Genomic DNA, 16,048 nt, shown 5'->3' with positions numbered 1-16,048 from the left:
GGCCCCGTACCAGAAAAACCTGTGAAGTTCCCCCCCTGCTTTTGTTTTACTAAAAGAGAGAGAGGAGAGAGAGAGCGAGAGAGCGAGAGGGGAACAGAGAGGAGAGATGAGCATACTGGTGAGTACTTTAATTGTCATAACATGCAAACACTGTATATCTTGGTAGGTAATTGTATCTTCTATCACAGTTTCTGGCCAGACAACAGTCTGCAGGTTTTTGTTCACCAGCTGTTTTTACTAATTACCTCACCATCAACCAGGAGAGCTGATTATTAAACAGAAGACGTTAAACGGAAGCAAACAAGTAAACAAGAAGGTCTATCACATGGGGTTTTAACCTTTAAATTTACACAGAAACATTAACACTAAGGATTTAAGATTAAAAATATATATAAAAAAACATGCATAAAAAACATGAAATAAGATGAATGCAAGAGTATGCTGTATACACCTGGTTTATCTATTAACTATTTATTTTAATTTTCGCTATTTGATGCTGTTTTTACAAAAAACTAGTAATTTGATTATCTGACTATTACCTCTCATCTCATAAGGCAGGAGCCTGAAAGACGTTCAAGTCACGCAGTAAAAAAACGTTTAAAAAAGCCCACAATTGTACAACATATTTTTGTGTTGACAAGGTAACGTGATATATTGCTGCAAAGTGCTCTCCCATTCGTATTTATACCATTTCAAGCCCTTGCAGCCTCTCACACTCAACTATTTACCAGATGACATCAGCTGAGGGCCTGAGGGTTCACACTGATACTGACGCACCAGCTTTTCAACTAACTCCGATGTAACCCATTCAGGATTTGAACATTTCTGACTGTGGTGCTCTCTAGTGTAAGTAAGGAAGACACTATGGCATACAGCAATACATCGGAAATAAATAATGATTATCGTAACAGTTTGACACAAACTACAAAGTAGATGTTTAGAATTTTACTGAATGGGGAAGTTCTACATGTGGTTTAAAACAGATCTTGATGGGATAAGTTTGGCAAAGTTAAAAGTAACTTACTGTCCGGCCTGCCAGAGAGAGCAGCATGTTTCTCTGTGCCAGTGTGAGCTCAGGCCTGACACATAGTAAGTATCCAGAGGGTTCCAGTCCTTGTTGGCTGCAAGAGGAAGCAGCCACATTTCAGACGAGATGTTTTTCTTAATAGAAAACATCCACCCTCTGATACATAGTTGGACATTATTGGATTCCGTCCACTGTGTCCACATGGGCCCACAGGATAGGTTGTTAATCGCAGAATTCTGCATTAAGTTAAATGGATATATTTACCATTATTTTTTGTAGACTATTTGCAAACTGTCCAACATGTGATGACGTTAAATGACGAAACATGTACGACGCTTTGCCATTACTGAACCTGCCACAGTTTTAAAATGACTGGACACCGTTTCCTATTATTATTTGTGGGTAACTTCTTGGCTTTACATAACATGTTAATGAGGGTCACCAGAAGGCACAATTAGTTTTGGTCTCGGGTCCAACGGGTTAACGTCACAAAGCTGTAAATCGTGGGTACGTCCCTCAGGCAAAGTCTGCAGAATGGTGGGCCTGTGGAACGTGTGCATAAAGGGTTCAAAATGCTTTTAAATCAGGCATATCCAAAGTCCGAATTTTTATATGGCCCGCACCTTCTGTCTTAAAATGCATTATTTATGGCCCGCCAGCACAGTCTAAACGGAATGAATAAATCATACAAATTCAACATGCAATTCCTCTTTTTACCTCGTGGTGGCAGCACCACTCTGTAACTGTCTGGCTGTTTGAAATTGGCTCTGACCCTTGAACTCTCATGTTACGGCAAGTAGAAAAAGGAAAGTCGATAATGAGGGCCGCCGCTTCCAGGAGAGGTGGAGAAAACCAAAACAACTGTGTCTGCCTCATTAGTCATGAGACTGTTGCCTTGTTTAAGGAATATAATGTAAAGAGACACTACGAGACCAAATATGCTAATGCTACAACAAGCTATCAGAGCGACCGTGCTAGAAAAGTGAAGCAACTCCAAGATAACTTGGCCTCACAGCAGCGGTCCTTTTCACATGAAAACATCATCAAAGTCAGCTACCAAGTGGCCATGGCAATTGCTAAACATGACAAACCTTTTACGGAAGGTGAGTTTATCAAAGACTGTGTTATGAAAATAGCAGAAAACATAATTGCCCCGAGAAGAAGACAGTTTGCTAATGTTTGCCTGGCTCGTAACACTGAAGAGCTATCATCAGATACTAAGAGACAACTTGATGTTTTTCGTTAGCCTGTTTCATGTGTGTTGAACTTAAATGTGAGACAACCTTTCATTACCCTCACTAAGTCATATTTAAGATTGTCTTGAGGTGAGAACATTGATCGGTTTCTATGTAATTAGCTTTTAGATGGCTTGTTCTTTGTGTTATCTGACTTTCAAGATGTGAAAGAAAGGCAGAATAGTTGTTGAGATGTGTTCACACATGAATGCTTACATTTGGTTACATTGCTATTTGCTGTCATTAAAAATAAAATGATTAAATAACAATGTATGCATAGGCTACTTGTATTGTTTAAAATAATGTCAGCAGGGACTGTTGACCCTTGGGCATTTTCACATTATCAAATCTGGCCCTCTTTGAAAAAAGTTTGGACACCCTGTGGTAAAATAACAATAATGTCAGGAAGTAAAGTGACTTTTTTATCAACCTGACAAAATTACGTTCTTGTGGGAAGAAAAGAAAAGGCAACAATGTAGCTTCTTTACATTCTAATAGAATGTAAAGAAGTTACATTGTAATACAATGTAGCTTCTTTACATTCTAACAGAATGTAAAGAAGCTACAGTGTATAGAATGATTCTATTGAAGTTATTCCTTTTTTAAATGTTTTAGACGAGTCGCTAATCACTCTAAAATAGTGATTATAGCTGATTTAAAACTTACAGACATGAGATTGATCTTCTCATGTCACTCTCTTTATACAATGATATAAATTCATCCCCGTTTTATTGATATCTTACAAAATATTACTCCTCACTTTTCGTGCGTTTTTCCTGCAAAAGTCCAGCAACATGAGTCAGTTTTCGCTTGTTACATGCATACTGTCTTTTCAAAATAAACTTCCATCTTCACAGGAAACAACTAAGGTTTAGGCCAGGCATGTCCAAAGTCCGGCCCGCGGGCCAATCACGGCCCGAGGTCAGATTTTATATGGCCCGCGCCTTCTGTCTTAAAATGCATTATTTATGGCCCGCCAGCACAGTCTAAACAGAATGAATAAATCATACAAATTTGAAAAAAATGTGGACACCCCTGTTTTAAATGAAGAATTCAGCTCTAAAAAACCGAGATGAGTTAACATAGACTCACGTTTTTTCTGCACCTTGGATCACAGTGGTCTACCACATGATTGGTTGACATACAAACTTTGAACAAACTATTTATTCAGAAATATTAAAGGTTCCCTGTGGAGTTTTTGACCTATAGACGTAGTCCTCGTGATGTCACCCATTGGTTTGTGGACTGCCGTTTTGAAGCAATTTGTCCGTCACCATCTTGGGTTACGGCCGTTGTCATCTTTTTGCCACCAGTGAACGAAACTGACCATATTTAGACTTGCAGAGGAGATGTAGAGAGCTGTATACGGCTCGGCAACGACCTGTCAATCACAGTAAGCCCGCCCTAAAGCATACTCTGCTTTATGGTCTATTTTAATCTAAATGGTTTATTGAAGAAGACTTGAAACTTGATTTATTGAGGTTATAAATCAAGTGAGAAAAAGGGTAATTTTCTCATAGACTTCCATACAATCACACTTCTTTTTGGCCAGTAGAGAGAATCCAAGTCTTGGACACTTCCACATTGGCTTCACTCCTCACAACTGGAGGTTGTCGCTAGTTTTGACCTCCAGATGTAGGACACAGTCCTGTCAATAGCGTCTATAGCGTTCCACTGATCAACAGATGACAGTAACACGAAAATATATGATTTGCAAAGAAAACCAAATATATTCAACACATTAGTTGAATACACTCAATGCATTTTGGTGAGTAACACTGAGTGTAAATATAGGTTTTGTTTGTTTACGAGAAAACATTAAAAAAAAAACACAGAGCGAGATGAATCTAACCCTTAAGAGACAAATCTTGTACTTTGAGCACAGTTTTAATTTACTTGTCACTTTGACTTCGGGACATTTGTACATCTGTAATTCTCCCTCTCCATATCAAAACGTTTGTCATGAGACCAGCTGCCGGTGCCGTTCCTGCAGCTCGGCCTGAAGCCAGTTTTGTCGTTGCTTTTGTGTTGTTGCAGCTGTAGTATTGTGCTCCTGAACATCTCTGGCATCTGGGTTCTGTCAGTTTAAAAGCCTGCAGTCAGCCATGGCCAGAAATTTATCTTCTTGTTCCAACAGCATGCCCGTGATTCATGAACCGCTGTCTGATTGTCTCCTATTGGAGTAAATTGACAGTGAAACATTAAACAGAGAGGATCAGAATCAGACTTGTAGGTCATTGGATCTCTTGATGAACCACAGGATCAAAGTAAAGCGCTGCTGAGAAATGAAACTGTCCCGAGTGTCTTCAATCACCTCTGTGAGACACTGAGCCAAACGAACTGAGAAGTCTCTCAGACCACCTCATTTGTTTCTTTTTTGTTCTGACTGTGATGTTGTTGCACATTGGGGCTTTTTTTACATCTAAAAATGTTCACGGTATATTTGGGGGTTTATTAATCTTCACTTTCATACCGACAGAAGTCTGAATTATTTCTCAGGTGTGACGAACACTTTAAGACCTCACAACCTAAATATAAACCAGTGAGACAAAATTATACAACACAAAACTGACAGCCGCAGAAGTGTGTTCGAAACAATTTTAGAAAACCTCTTCCTAAATAGTTTTGCTTCATGTCAGGCTGTGCTTCATTACTGCCTTTAATTTGCTGAAGTAGAGGTTCAGTGTATCACACATTTATCATTTGTACCTCACTGAAAGGTTTGTTGTCATGTCCTTATGTGATTACAATCCACTCTTCAGTCAACTACAGTCATAGTTGTGATGACAACATTAGTTACTCACTATCTTGGTGATCTTCAATTGGTAATCACATAATATTGCCAAGAGCGGATTAAAATAAAATATGTTTGACGGTGAATGTTTTTCAGACACGTTCAACGTAAACCTGCATTAGCAAATACAAAACATATTGCAAATCAGTTATTCATTATAAATGTATCATATCAGGATAAACCCCTTGAGATACATATTTATTCTATTTATACATTTATTTAAAGGTAACATATTCCAATCAAAAGGAGCCTGAAACATAAACACTTTTTAACCAATGTCTTTAGATACAAGGGGGACTAAAAGATCTGATCAAAGCATCTTAGTTTGACGTACAAGGAGCAAAAAATAACTTTATATGCATTTAAAAATAGATACAAATTAATTTCCTTTTTCGTAGAGTGTGCGTAACATTGTGCAAAGAAAGAAGCAGTGTATGTTTGTAATTTTTAGGAGGCAGTTTTGAGCGATAATGTCCCCTAATTTCATGGTACGGCTCTGATGCTGGGTAGATGTGTTTTATGTGAGTTGGGGCAGTGAAAATAGAAGCATCTGTTCCACGCTTTGTTTAAATTGGAGGTACAGTCTTTTGCCTCGGTGCGGTGGGTTTTGAAGCTTTTGATGCATCATGGGGGGATAAGCCGGCATTGATGTTGCTGTATTTCGGAGTGGGCACAGTGTTGCATATGTGCCATAAAAGATAATGTACTGAGCCTGGACTCAGCGTGTTTCTAACTTCCTCATGTGACTCTCTCCTCCCACACTCCACCACTGCTGTCAAACATCACTGCTTTTTTTTTTTCTCTTCTTATGCTCTCGCTTTCTCACTTCTGTGCTGTTTTTCCTCGCTCCGCTCTGTCAGGATTCTCGCTTTCTCATTCGCTTTCTCTCTCTCAGCATGTCTCGTCTTTTTCTCCCATCACTGTAAGGATCCCCCCCTGGGACACAAATGTCTCTCAACTATATTCTGTCCCAGGTATGCTATATGGCCAAAAGTATCTGGACACATTACGCCCTCAAAGGTGATAGTTAACCATCATAGAACAGCCTTCGGGAAGACTTTCCATGAGATTTTGGAATACGGCTGCAGGGATTCAGCCACAAGAGTACTATTGAGGTCGGCCATTGACGTTGGCCTGGCTCACAGTCAACCTTCCGGTTCAGCCCTAAGGTGTTGGATGGGGTTGAGGTCAGGGCTCTGTGAAAATCAGTCAACTTCCTTCAATTCAACTTGGAAAACCCAACAACTTGTGTACAGGGAAATTGTCGAGACGAAACAGGAAAGGGCCTTCCCCAAACTGTTGCCACAACATTGGAATACTGATTAAAATATCATGATATGCTGTAGCTTAAAAAAAATAAAAAATCCCTTAAAGCTGCTGGGCCTTGCCCAAACCATGAGAGGCAATGCCAGACCAAAAGGACACAAAAGTGTGTGTCCTTTCAGCCATGTTGTGGCGGCTTAAGTGAGTCAACTACCAGTTTGTTGTGTACCAACCCTTTGGGGGCCTGTGTTCACTGGAACAGATTAAGTCTGCTGCTGGGCATCTGTAAATATACAGCATGTTTGGAGCAGTTTATCTGAGTCAGGCACAGTGGGAGAGAGAACCAGAAGGCAGTGATTCTAAAACAGATGCATACAGTGAAAAGTCATTCGGGAAACGAACTGGACCGACCAGGAAACAGGAGTTCAAAGACAACCTGTAGATGTGATTAAAGACTCCCGAAGCTTCAAAAAGTCTGATACCTTATTTGGCAAAGAATGAATAGATAGTATGTCTTTTATGATTATTTACAAATCGTAGTTACACACATACATAAATCTCCTATACAGCAATTCATCACACACACAAAAAACAGTACCAGCATGTTTTACAGGTTTAGTCAGCAAAAACCACTTTGGGTCATTTGATTTCTTGCAGATGCAATGAATGCAGAGTATTTGCATTTCAATGTAAAGGTTGAAATACATGGTAGAGACACTGGAGGCCACAGTGGCCCAGGTGATGAAAGCGTCTGGGGTACTTTTTGGGGTGTTTTGCATTGGGGCCAATTACTGCAGTGTCTATATTTATACACTGAAGTGCTCTCATACTCTGTTTGCCTGAAGCAGGGAGAGAAGGGTCATGTGCAAAAGCAAGAATGAGAACGATAGTGTGCAGGTCTCAGTTTGTGGAATGAATTATAGTTGAACAAATACTAAGACGAAAGACACTAAAGCACGACGGGTTTTCACAATGAAAGGCCTCTAACACAGAGCTGTGAAGCCAGATTATACAAGTGAGTTCACTCCTTCAGGCAGCAACATAACATGTGCCCTTCCCATTATATAGACGGGTGCTGTGTCAGCACAGGCTGACATGTTGTCTGGGGATGTTTGGAACATCTCTGCTCTTCTGCTGCCTAGTACAGATGGTTCATGTTGGAAATACTCACTAAAAACATTTGAATCATCTTTTTTTTTTTTTTAAACACTTGGCTTTTGCTGAAGTACTGTCCATTTTACTTCATAGACTAGAAAAACTCTTTTCAATCTTGCTTTTGCTTCCACTATCCTGACTGCTCTTTGCAGCTACGTGTAGGAAGATCTGAGGGGAGAATTCTCCTGTAATGGATACATGGAATACACATAAAAATCACCTGCACCCAGAATGCACCTGTGAAAACACCTGCAACCACTTAGAAATCAGAGCTTGGTCACTCTAAACAGGAATCAGGTTTGCTCTTTGGTGTGCACGACAATTACTGCATTTTGTTGACAGTACAATACAGTAACTGTATGTTCATGTCATCTTCAGTTACAGTAGTTTTGCCTGATACTATCATATACATACAGTATTGAGAATAAACATTTGTTTGTTTCCCCATTGGATTTGTGTTCATAGCACATCAATGTGCAGTTGGCATGTGGAAAGAAAAATGTATTTTGTGTGAGTGCGAAGGAGTTCATGAAGTTGTGTTAACTTAAGATATTTCGTATTTTGTGTATATGTTTTAGTTTTTTTTTTGTGTAGAGTTTTGGCAAAAAGAGCTGGATGACTGCGAGCCTTCATGTACAGTAAACTGTAGATCAGCAGTGCATTTCCTAAACTTATCCACCATCTAGTGGCCAACTTCATTCTTACTGCATGACAGCTCTATCCAGCAAATCCCCTTCATTTGAATAGAGAGGCTCCCTGTGCATCTTTGTCATTAAAAAAGGGACCCCGAACAAAATTCCTTGACCACAAATGACTCTCAAGCAGCTTTGAAATATAAGACAACTGATCAACAAAATTAGACTCTACGCACTGAATCATTGATTTAGACTGATGTGTAATCTCCCCTGTCCTGCCTGTTCTATTGTATTCTATAGTCTGTGTTGTCAATGGTTGAATAAGTCGAGGCAGTAACCATTTAGTGTACAGAGGTCTTCTATTCAATATATTGTTGACACTCCATATGGGAAGGACAGCAGTGCTAAACAATGTTTGCTATGGTGTTCATATGTGAGTATCATCTGAATACACATATTGCGACTGTCATCTACAAATATCTTTATGAACATATCAAAGGGTTGGGTTCAATAGCTTTGACTAAATTGCCTCTTTGTATTTTTCACAGATCATGTCGAGCCAACATCCATCTCTAGAAGGACTATCCTCCATCCAGCGTCCCCCAGCCAAAGAATTTGTCTCCACCAAACTACCGCGGAGCCCTAGAACCGACCTGTAGCAGTTGAACACTTCTCCGGCCCTTCATCACAAAAGAGCTTCTGGCAGCCAAAAATGACAGCAAAAGTCAAAGAAACAAGTTTTCTTTTTCTTTTTGCTGCTCTTGGTCCATGCCAGTAGAGGGAGCTCTACTTACATCACCGGAAATCCACCTAGCCGTAGCAGACGAGGAGAACCAATGGAAGCATTGGACCACCTCAGCCCTACATGTGGATTTAAAACTGCAGCTTCAGCGGGGGAAAAAAATATAAAAAGGTGGAGCAATTCTACTCCCTATATGCTGACGACTTCACCGTTTATATGGGAGCTGCTTGTTCCTGCTTTGCAGGAAATGGTAACTTTACCACAGGCATGGTGGCATGCTAGGATCCTTGATTTCACAGTCCTGTGCTCAAACTAGGAATAACAGCAACAAACCAGCCTCTCTCCTCCTTTTCTATCTCTTCTCAAAGTAAAAGAAATGCGTTGGGAAAAATGGAATAAAAAGTTGCTGAGCTACTGCAGGTTTTTCTGGTACTAAAGACCTCTTGTTACGTCACCTGTTGTGATGAAGTTAATGAAAATGTCACATTGAATGAATACGACAATGCTAGCGACGTAGTGGACACGCAGAGAAACCAGCGTGTCGACTCGCGTCTCTTTCCACGGTTTGTTTCTATCTACATTCCAGATTGGAACTGTTGAAACCTTTTGCTCCCTCGGTTCCTCACCTCTCTGCGTTTCTTGAATGCTGATTATTCTTTATTTCAATCCCCACCCCAACAATCCTCAACTTGCCATGTCTTTTAAAGAAGTATATAGTGAATTCAAAAAAATAAAAAAAGTAGGAATTTGGAATGCATGGAACTTTATATCCAAGACCTTACACTGTTCATCATTACTTAACAGAGGCCATAAAGACACTGGCAAACACATCTTAGCTAGACGACTTAAACAATAACAAAGAAGAGAGATTTCCGGAGCAACACACAGGAATCGGGCCACGGGAATAAGAGGAGCCTTTTGTTTTTTTTAAGGGGAAAAAAAACCAGTGTGGTCGGGTTGTTTTTCAGCCATTGCAAAGCCATTAAGATAACATTTACCTGCAGTGCTTGTGGTGATGGGGTTTCTCCAACTACTCCACAACATTTGGCTCTCAGATATTTCTCATGTTGTTGTTGGTGGTTATCATTGTGTTCTCTTTTCATTTTTTCAAATTTTCGTTTATTTGCCTGGGTTTTATGTTGCAGGTTACCAATATCGCCTTAATCATTCTTGAATATTTTTATTTTGAAGTTAAACTGGCATATTTTTTTATTACACCCTGTAAACGCATATTTTCATCACACCCCTTTTTTATGTAGTGATATTAACCGGAACACTGGCCACAGTGAGATTAATTTATATTTTTTAAATCAACTTTGTTTTTGATAATTGTTTGTGATATCTTTTCATTTATTTATGCTTTGTAATGTTTTGTTACTTTCATCATGCCCCCTGTCAATTTTTCTGACTTGTATTTATTCTCAATACTTATAAAAGCAATAGAGTAAGTGGTAAGAAAGTAGAAAGCACAATCCTGTGTCATTGTCAAAGTTGGCGGAATAGAAACGTGTTGCCTCCATCTGTCTTACTTACCACTGATGTACCGCTCAAGTCTGACTTAAACGTACCACCAACGGTACTCCAATATTGTACTACTGCTGGACTAATGCATCAGAGAGCAGGTGCTCACCTACAAACAAGAGTTTGGTACCGCCCAGATCTTCTCCTCCACCCAACAGTGAGACATCCTGTCTTCGATCAGCCATCAGCCAGTGGATCGGAGTGATGCGCCGCTTGTGATGGCTAAATGGAGTCTGATCTGAAAGCACTGCAGGGCAGCAGAGAGGCACTGAAACGCAGACCGGGTCACGCACCGCGGCAGAACTGGACTAGTCGTCGTCACCTGCGGGGGTTTGGGTTTCAACGTGACCCTTCTGACCCTCCGAGATCGATGTTCATTGACTCACGCGTCAGTGTGTGTCAGTGTGTCAGTGTGTGTCTTCACTCTTGTCAAATGTGCACAGCACACGTGAAATCACACTCGAAAATGGTGTCAAAAAGAAAGGGAAAAAAAAAAAGTCAGCACTCATGTGACTGGGGAACCAAAAATAACACACTTGGTTGTGTCACAAAGTCACTCGCCTTTTTTTTAAACTCTTCATTTTCTATCGTGGTGGCGTCCAGACCTGTAACCCAACCCCTCCAACACCTCTCTCTCAGACTGTCAGTTGTCATGGAAACTTCTCAGGTCAGTGTTCTCCCTGCTGTTGCTCCTGCAGTGCATTGTGGGATCTGCGGTTCGGTACTCAAAAACGTACTCTTGTCGGGCCAAACAGTGCGAGGCCTTCAAGCAAAACCAACGAACCAACCAACTTCTGCTGTATATTGTCTGTGTGAACGCTCGCTGGGAACCTTCGCATGCTGCCCGGCGCAGAAAAACCTCAAAGTCACCTCTATATTGTTCTGTTCCTAATGTGTGTACGTATGTGTGTGTGTGGGGGTCTGTATGCGTGTATTTAACAGCCATCATCCAACGTGGAAAATAAAATAAAATGAGACGAACACGAGTTCAACCACAACAAATATGGTGGACAGAAGAGGCGACCTCTCATCTCCAGGCCTTCTATGCAATGAATCATATTTGGGAAAAAAAACAGAGACAAGAGGAGGAGGAAGGGAAGTGAATACACGGATGGGAAAAGTCACACAGTCGTTATTTATCACACCTGATTCATAATCGGCTTCTTGATATAACGAATATCAAGATTGCTTTGGCATCCTTCACAGATCAAGATAAAGAGATTGTGTTGAGTATAATATAGGTCACCGGTAAGTTAGTAAATAACAAGAAGGGTCTTTGTATTACTTGTGTTAACCTGGCTCCTGCTTCATGGTCCCTCCTCCCCCCCATGTGTGGGAGTCTCTGCTGAAGGGTCTCTCGCTGAAGATGCGTTCATGACAGCTGGGAAATGACAATTAGAGCTGAGAGGACGAGTGTTGCTGCCACAGATGCGCCACTGTTTTCAATCAAACTGTTTTGTGCAGTAAAGTGTCTTTATTTTTCATAAAATACAATTCTTTACCTGTACAAGAAAATTCAGTTGTTAGTAAATCCCATTCTAAATCGTCTGTTTTAAAGGTAAAACTGCATACAAGTAAACAGAAATGTGAATGAGCAAACGTAAAAGTCTCGCTAGAGATGCTTCACGGTAAACAATAATCCATTTGTTCTCAACACCGGTACAAGAGAAGTATTTCCCAGAAATAACAAGGAAATAAAAATGCATTTTAAAGGTTGTCCAGAAAAGTTGTCCAGAGATTTATATAGACAAAGATAATTATTTATATGAATATAGACTAAATATAATATAGATATGAAGATTTAGAAATGTTTAACAATAACAAATTAAGAATATATTCCCTAATATTGTTTGTGTCTGCTCAGGGGTGAAGAAGAAGAAAAGCTCTTTATTTTATTTTATTGATTTAGTTTGACGACCAAAAGTCATAGACTGAAATCATCTGACTAAAAATACTGCTGGAGGCTACTAGTGAAGTACTATTCAAGGCATTCCGAAATTGAAGTGTGTGCGTGTGTGCGTGTGTGTGTTTAAAGGTGCACTGCCACAACACACTTCAGATTTAAAAGCTAAATACACTGGAACGTAAATTTGTGGAGAAAAAAAGTGATCTGCATATTCATCTGTATTTGTATTCATTTAAGTTGCAGCATGCTGTGAAAAAGGTTATTATATAGAATTTTATTTATGAAATTACAGAATTGAAAAGATACAGTTTGAAAACATCCCCTGACTCCTTTACAACTACACTTTATTTCAAGTCACTGAAACTGTAAAAGAAGTCGGTATATATATATTTTTTGTGAAACATTTATGAGATGATTTATCTAATGTCAGAATTTATTTTATCATACTGAGAGGGGATAGAGAGCCGGCTGGGAGCAAAGGAAGAGAGATTTACGTTTAAAATCTATAGACACAGAGTGAGAAATTACGTTTATGCAGATGTTATCTATGGCTGGATTTATGCACAACCACAATAACCAGATTGTTAAAAATCTGAAAATCTCTGTGTGTTGTTTTTGAGTCTACTTAAACAGAGAAATATGTGTTTATGTTATCAGTAATTCAGATTGGTGGCTGTGAAAAAATGTTCTGGTTATGTGTACTTTTTGTTCAACAGCACAGGTTATCATGCTTGTGGCTGACTTTCCAGCTTCTGTAGAGAGATTTAAGACTGATTTATTCTGGTTCAGTTTCATCTGGTTGTGGCCCCGGCAAACGGCACCGAGCCTTGAGAGACCAGGTACACTGCCACCACATCAGTGACTTCACCGTGGAAGCTTAGAATTAGTGTCAAAGTAGAACAAATAATATGAGAGTTTAAAAGTTGCCCAAATGAATACCAACTTCCTCTTATTCTATGTCGTATGTTTTTGGAAGTTTGTAAAGAAAAAATGAAATGTTCAATAAAATGTTCCTCAATCACTTTTGCCTCAGGAAAGCACACACTAAATGCAGCATCGCAACTGAGATGTTCAATAGACGTTAGAAAATAATCGGTGCGTTTACGCAGGCGCAATAAATCAGATTTTTTTTTTTTTTTAACACTTTACGACACGGATGTGATCGTACCGTGGCTGCTGTTTAACGAGAGGGATTCAGTAATATTTGACTGACGCAGCCACGAAGGCATAAGTAACAAGATCTGTGTCGATATGTGTAAAAAAATGTTTCTGCTCCTGTGTGAATACAGCCACTGAAGGTGACTTAAATATGCATAGCAGCAAGGGCTTATATACTACAATACTGGTCACTGATGAAAGCCATCCTTTTACTGCCCTCTAGCCAGTCGTGGTCTCTGTCTATACTCTGCATGGTGTCTGTCTATATCCTGGAGCGCAAGCTCAGACCACAGCAATCACCAGTGGGCAAAATCACCAAGCCGCGCCGCAGCCTGGTTTTTCAGAGGTGTTTGAAGCACAACATGTAGACAATAAATAGAAGGTTAAGCTTCAAAATGTTAACAAATTTGAACGGCTTCTATAAGCCCCCATCTGAGAAAACCAACAGAAAAACTAGTTTTCATGAGTGCAAAAGATTTTTCTAAATACAAGGAGCTGAAACTCACAGGTGTGTTCTTTCAAATCCCATTTTGGAGCAAAACTCTTGTGTTTATAAGTTTGCAATAGAACATAAAGGGTCAGATTTCCAGACATGTAGCCAAGAGAGGTTTCGTCCATCAGATCTGTGTTTTAAAAGAAGTTAAAATCTCCAAAACTCTTGACTTGTCTTTCAATCCGACATCAAGAGTCTCAGCAATAAGGTCGCATTTACACGTCGCACAGTCAGAGGTTCTGATTTTCTTTACCCTTTGTGGCACTGATCTGGTATTTGCATCAGGCGTTTTTCCCGACTAAACAGCCATGAAAAGGAGAAATGACACACTTTTAGCGCCACAAAGAGTTCAGAAGAGTCGACGGCATTCAAATGCAGCTCGTGATGCTTTTGGGAAACCCTGGACTGTGTGTGTTTGTGTGTTCTTAACCAAAAAGGTAGCATCAACTGATTGTACAGTACGTAGTGTAGTAACTGTCACCACTGCTCTTGCTGTCAGTCGACGTATAGCAGGACCGGAGAAAGATTATAAAATACACAAAAGTATATTATGAATATATTAAAAATGGTAAATGTTTCATAGGTGAGAGGTCGTAAACAGAGAGCGAGAATGTTGCAACAAACAGGAAAACGTCCATCTCTCACTGTAAAACCATCAGGGAGCGTTTATTCATCTTTCACCTGTAATGAATCTGTAAAATTCAAATACAAGTGCATGACCTGGACACCATCCCTTGACCTTTTGAACCTCCTCGACCTTTGACCTCCCACCAGTGTAAATACCAGATGAGAACCAGAGTCTGCTTTGAACAAACAACATGTCAATGAAGGACATGTTCTTTACAACATGTAAATCTCAAACATGCTAACACACCACACCACACACACACTCACACACACATGCACACGGGCATGAGAGAGGCCTTTGCACACGACACAAGCTGGAGCGTATGCAAGCCTGAACCTCCCTGTCCAAACCTGTGCTTTGTGTGCATTAAAAAACAACAAAACCTACATAACAAACAAGAGCAGTTGTTGATTTGAATTATAAATGACAAAATTGTGTACGTATGTGGCTGGCTCGTGCAGACTGTTTATTAAGACTCGTAAAAAAAAAAAAATTGTATTCGGATATAAAAAACAAATAGATAAAAACATATTGGTCTGTGTAGAGTTTCTATACATGTTGTGTTTGTAAAATGAGATGACATCAAAAACAAAAAAAAGGGGAAAATATTCTGGCTTCCATGTAATTTTTTGGGGCGATGGAGATGACGAGGGCGAGAAGGCAATGGAGACGTGTAAAAAAGAAAAAAGATATAAAATAACCCAACTGAATGAAAAAAGAGGGTGAAAATAAAATACAGAAAAAGGTCGAGAGCCTACAAATGATTACAAAGTGTTCCATTCACTGTTGTAAGTGCAATGAGCTAAACTTCCTGTTCCCCCATTGTAAAACCTTGTGTATGTTTCCGTGTATTCCTCCTGTAAATGGGTGTAGTAGACCTGGTGCATCATGCCATGTAATGTGATGAATGACAAATTATGACCTTACAATACATTTCAATCAGGAAAATGAAGAAAAGACAAATAAAAAACAAAAAAAACTTTTGTGTAAACTCTTATTTTAGTTTTTTATCTCTGCATCCTGATTCAAAGTTTCATACATTCTAGAATAATATCATACAAACCTTGAATTCACTCTTTGTTTTAACTCGGGGTTAGTATGCATCACAAGAAACAGTAAAATACATGTCAGTGTCCTAGTTAATGTGGATGACCTGCAGAAGGAACAGTTTAGGGACTATTTCTTGGGAAGAAAGTAAAAATCAAACTACCCAATATCTAATTTTTTCCCCAGAGATCAATACCACCATGACCTGGCTAAAGTTTAAGATTCTCATTAAACTAGCTTGTTTTTCACTAACAATGTCACTCGCACACATTCAGCAGGGGGACATGTTTTTCTTTGGGAAAAACATGGGGAAAGTTTCCTTCCTCTACCTTTTTTAAACAGGTTAACGTCGTTAACATTATTAGTAACACCTGCGCTTTTCCTACTGCGACATGTTAGCATGCTGGCGTTAGCATTTAGCTCAAAACCCCGCTCTGCATTAGC

Source organism: Anarhichas minor, unplaced genomic scaffold, assembly GCF_050575085.1.
Source record: "Anarhichas minor isolate MPS153535 unplaced genomic scaffold, ASM5057508v1 ptg000003l, whole genome shotgun sequence".
Lineage (NCBI taxonomy): Eukaryota > Metazoa > Chordata > Actinopteri > Perciformes > Anarhichadidae > Anarhichas > Anarhichas minor.
This window is presented reverse-complemented; position numbering follows the sequence as displayed.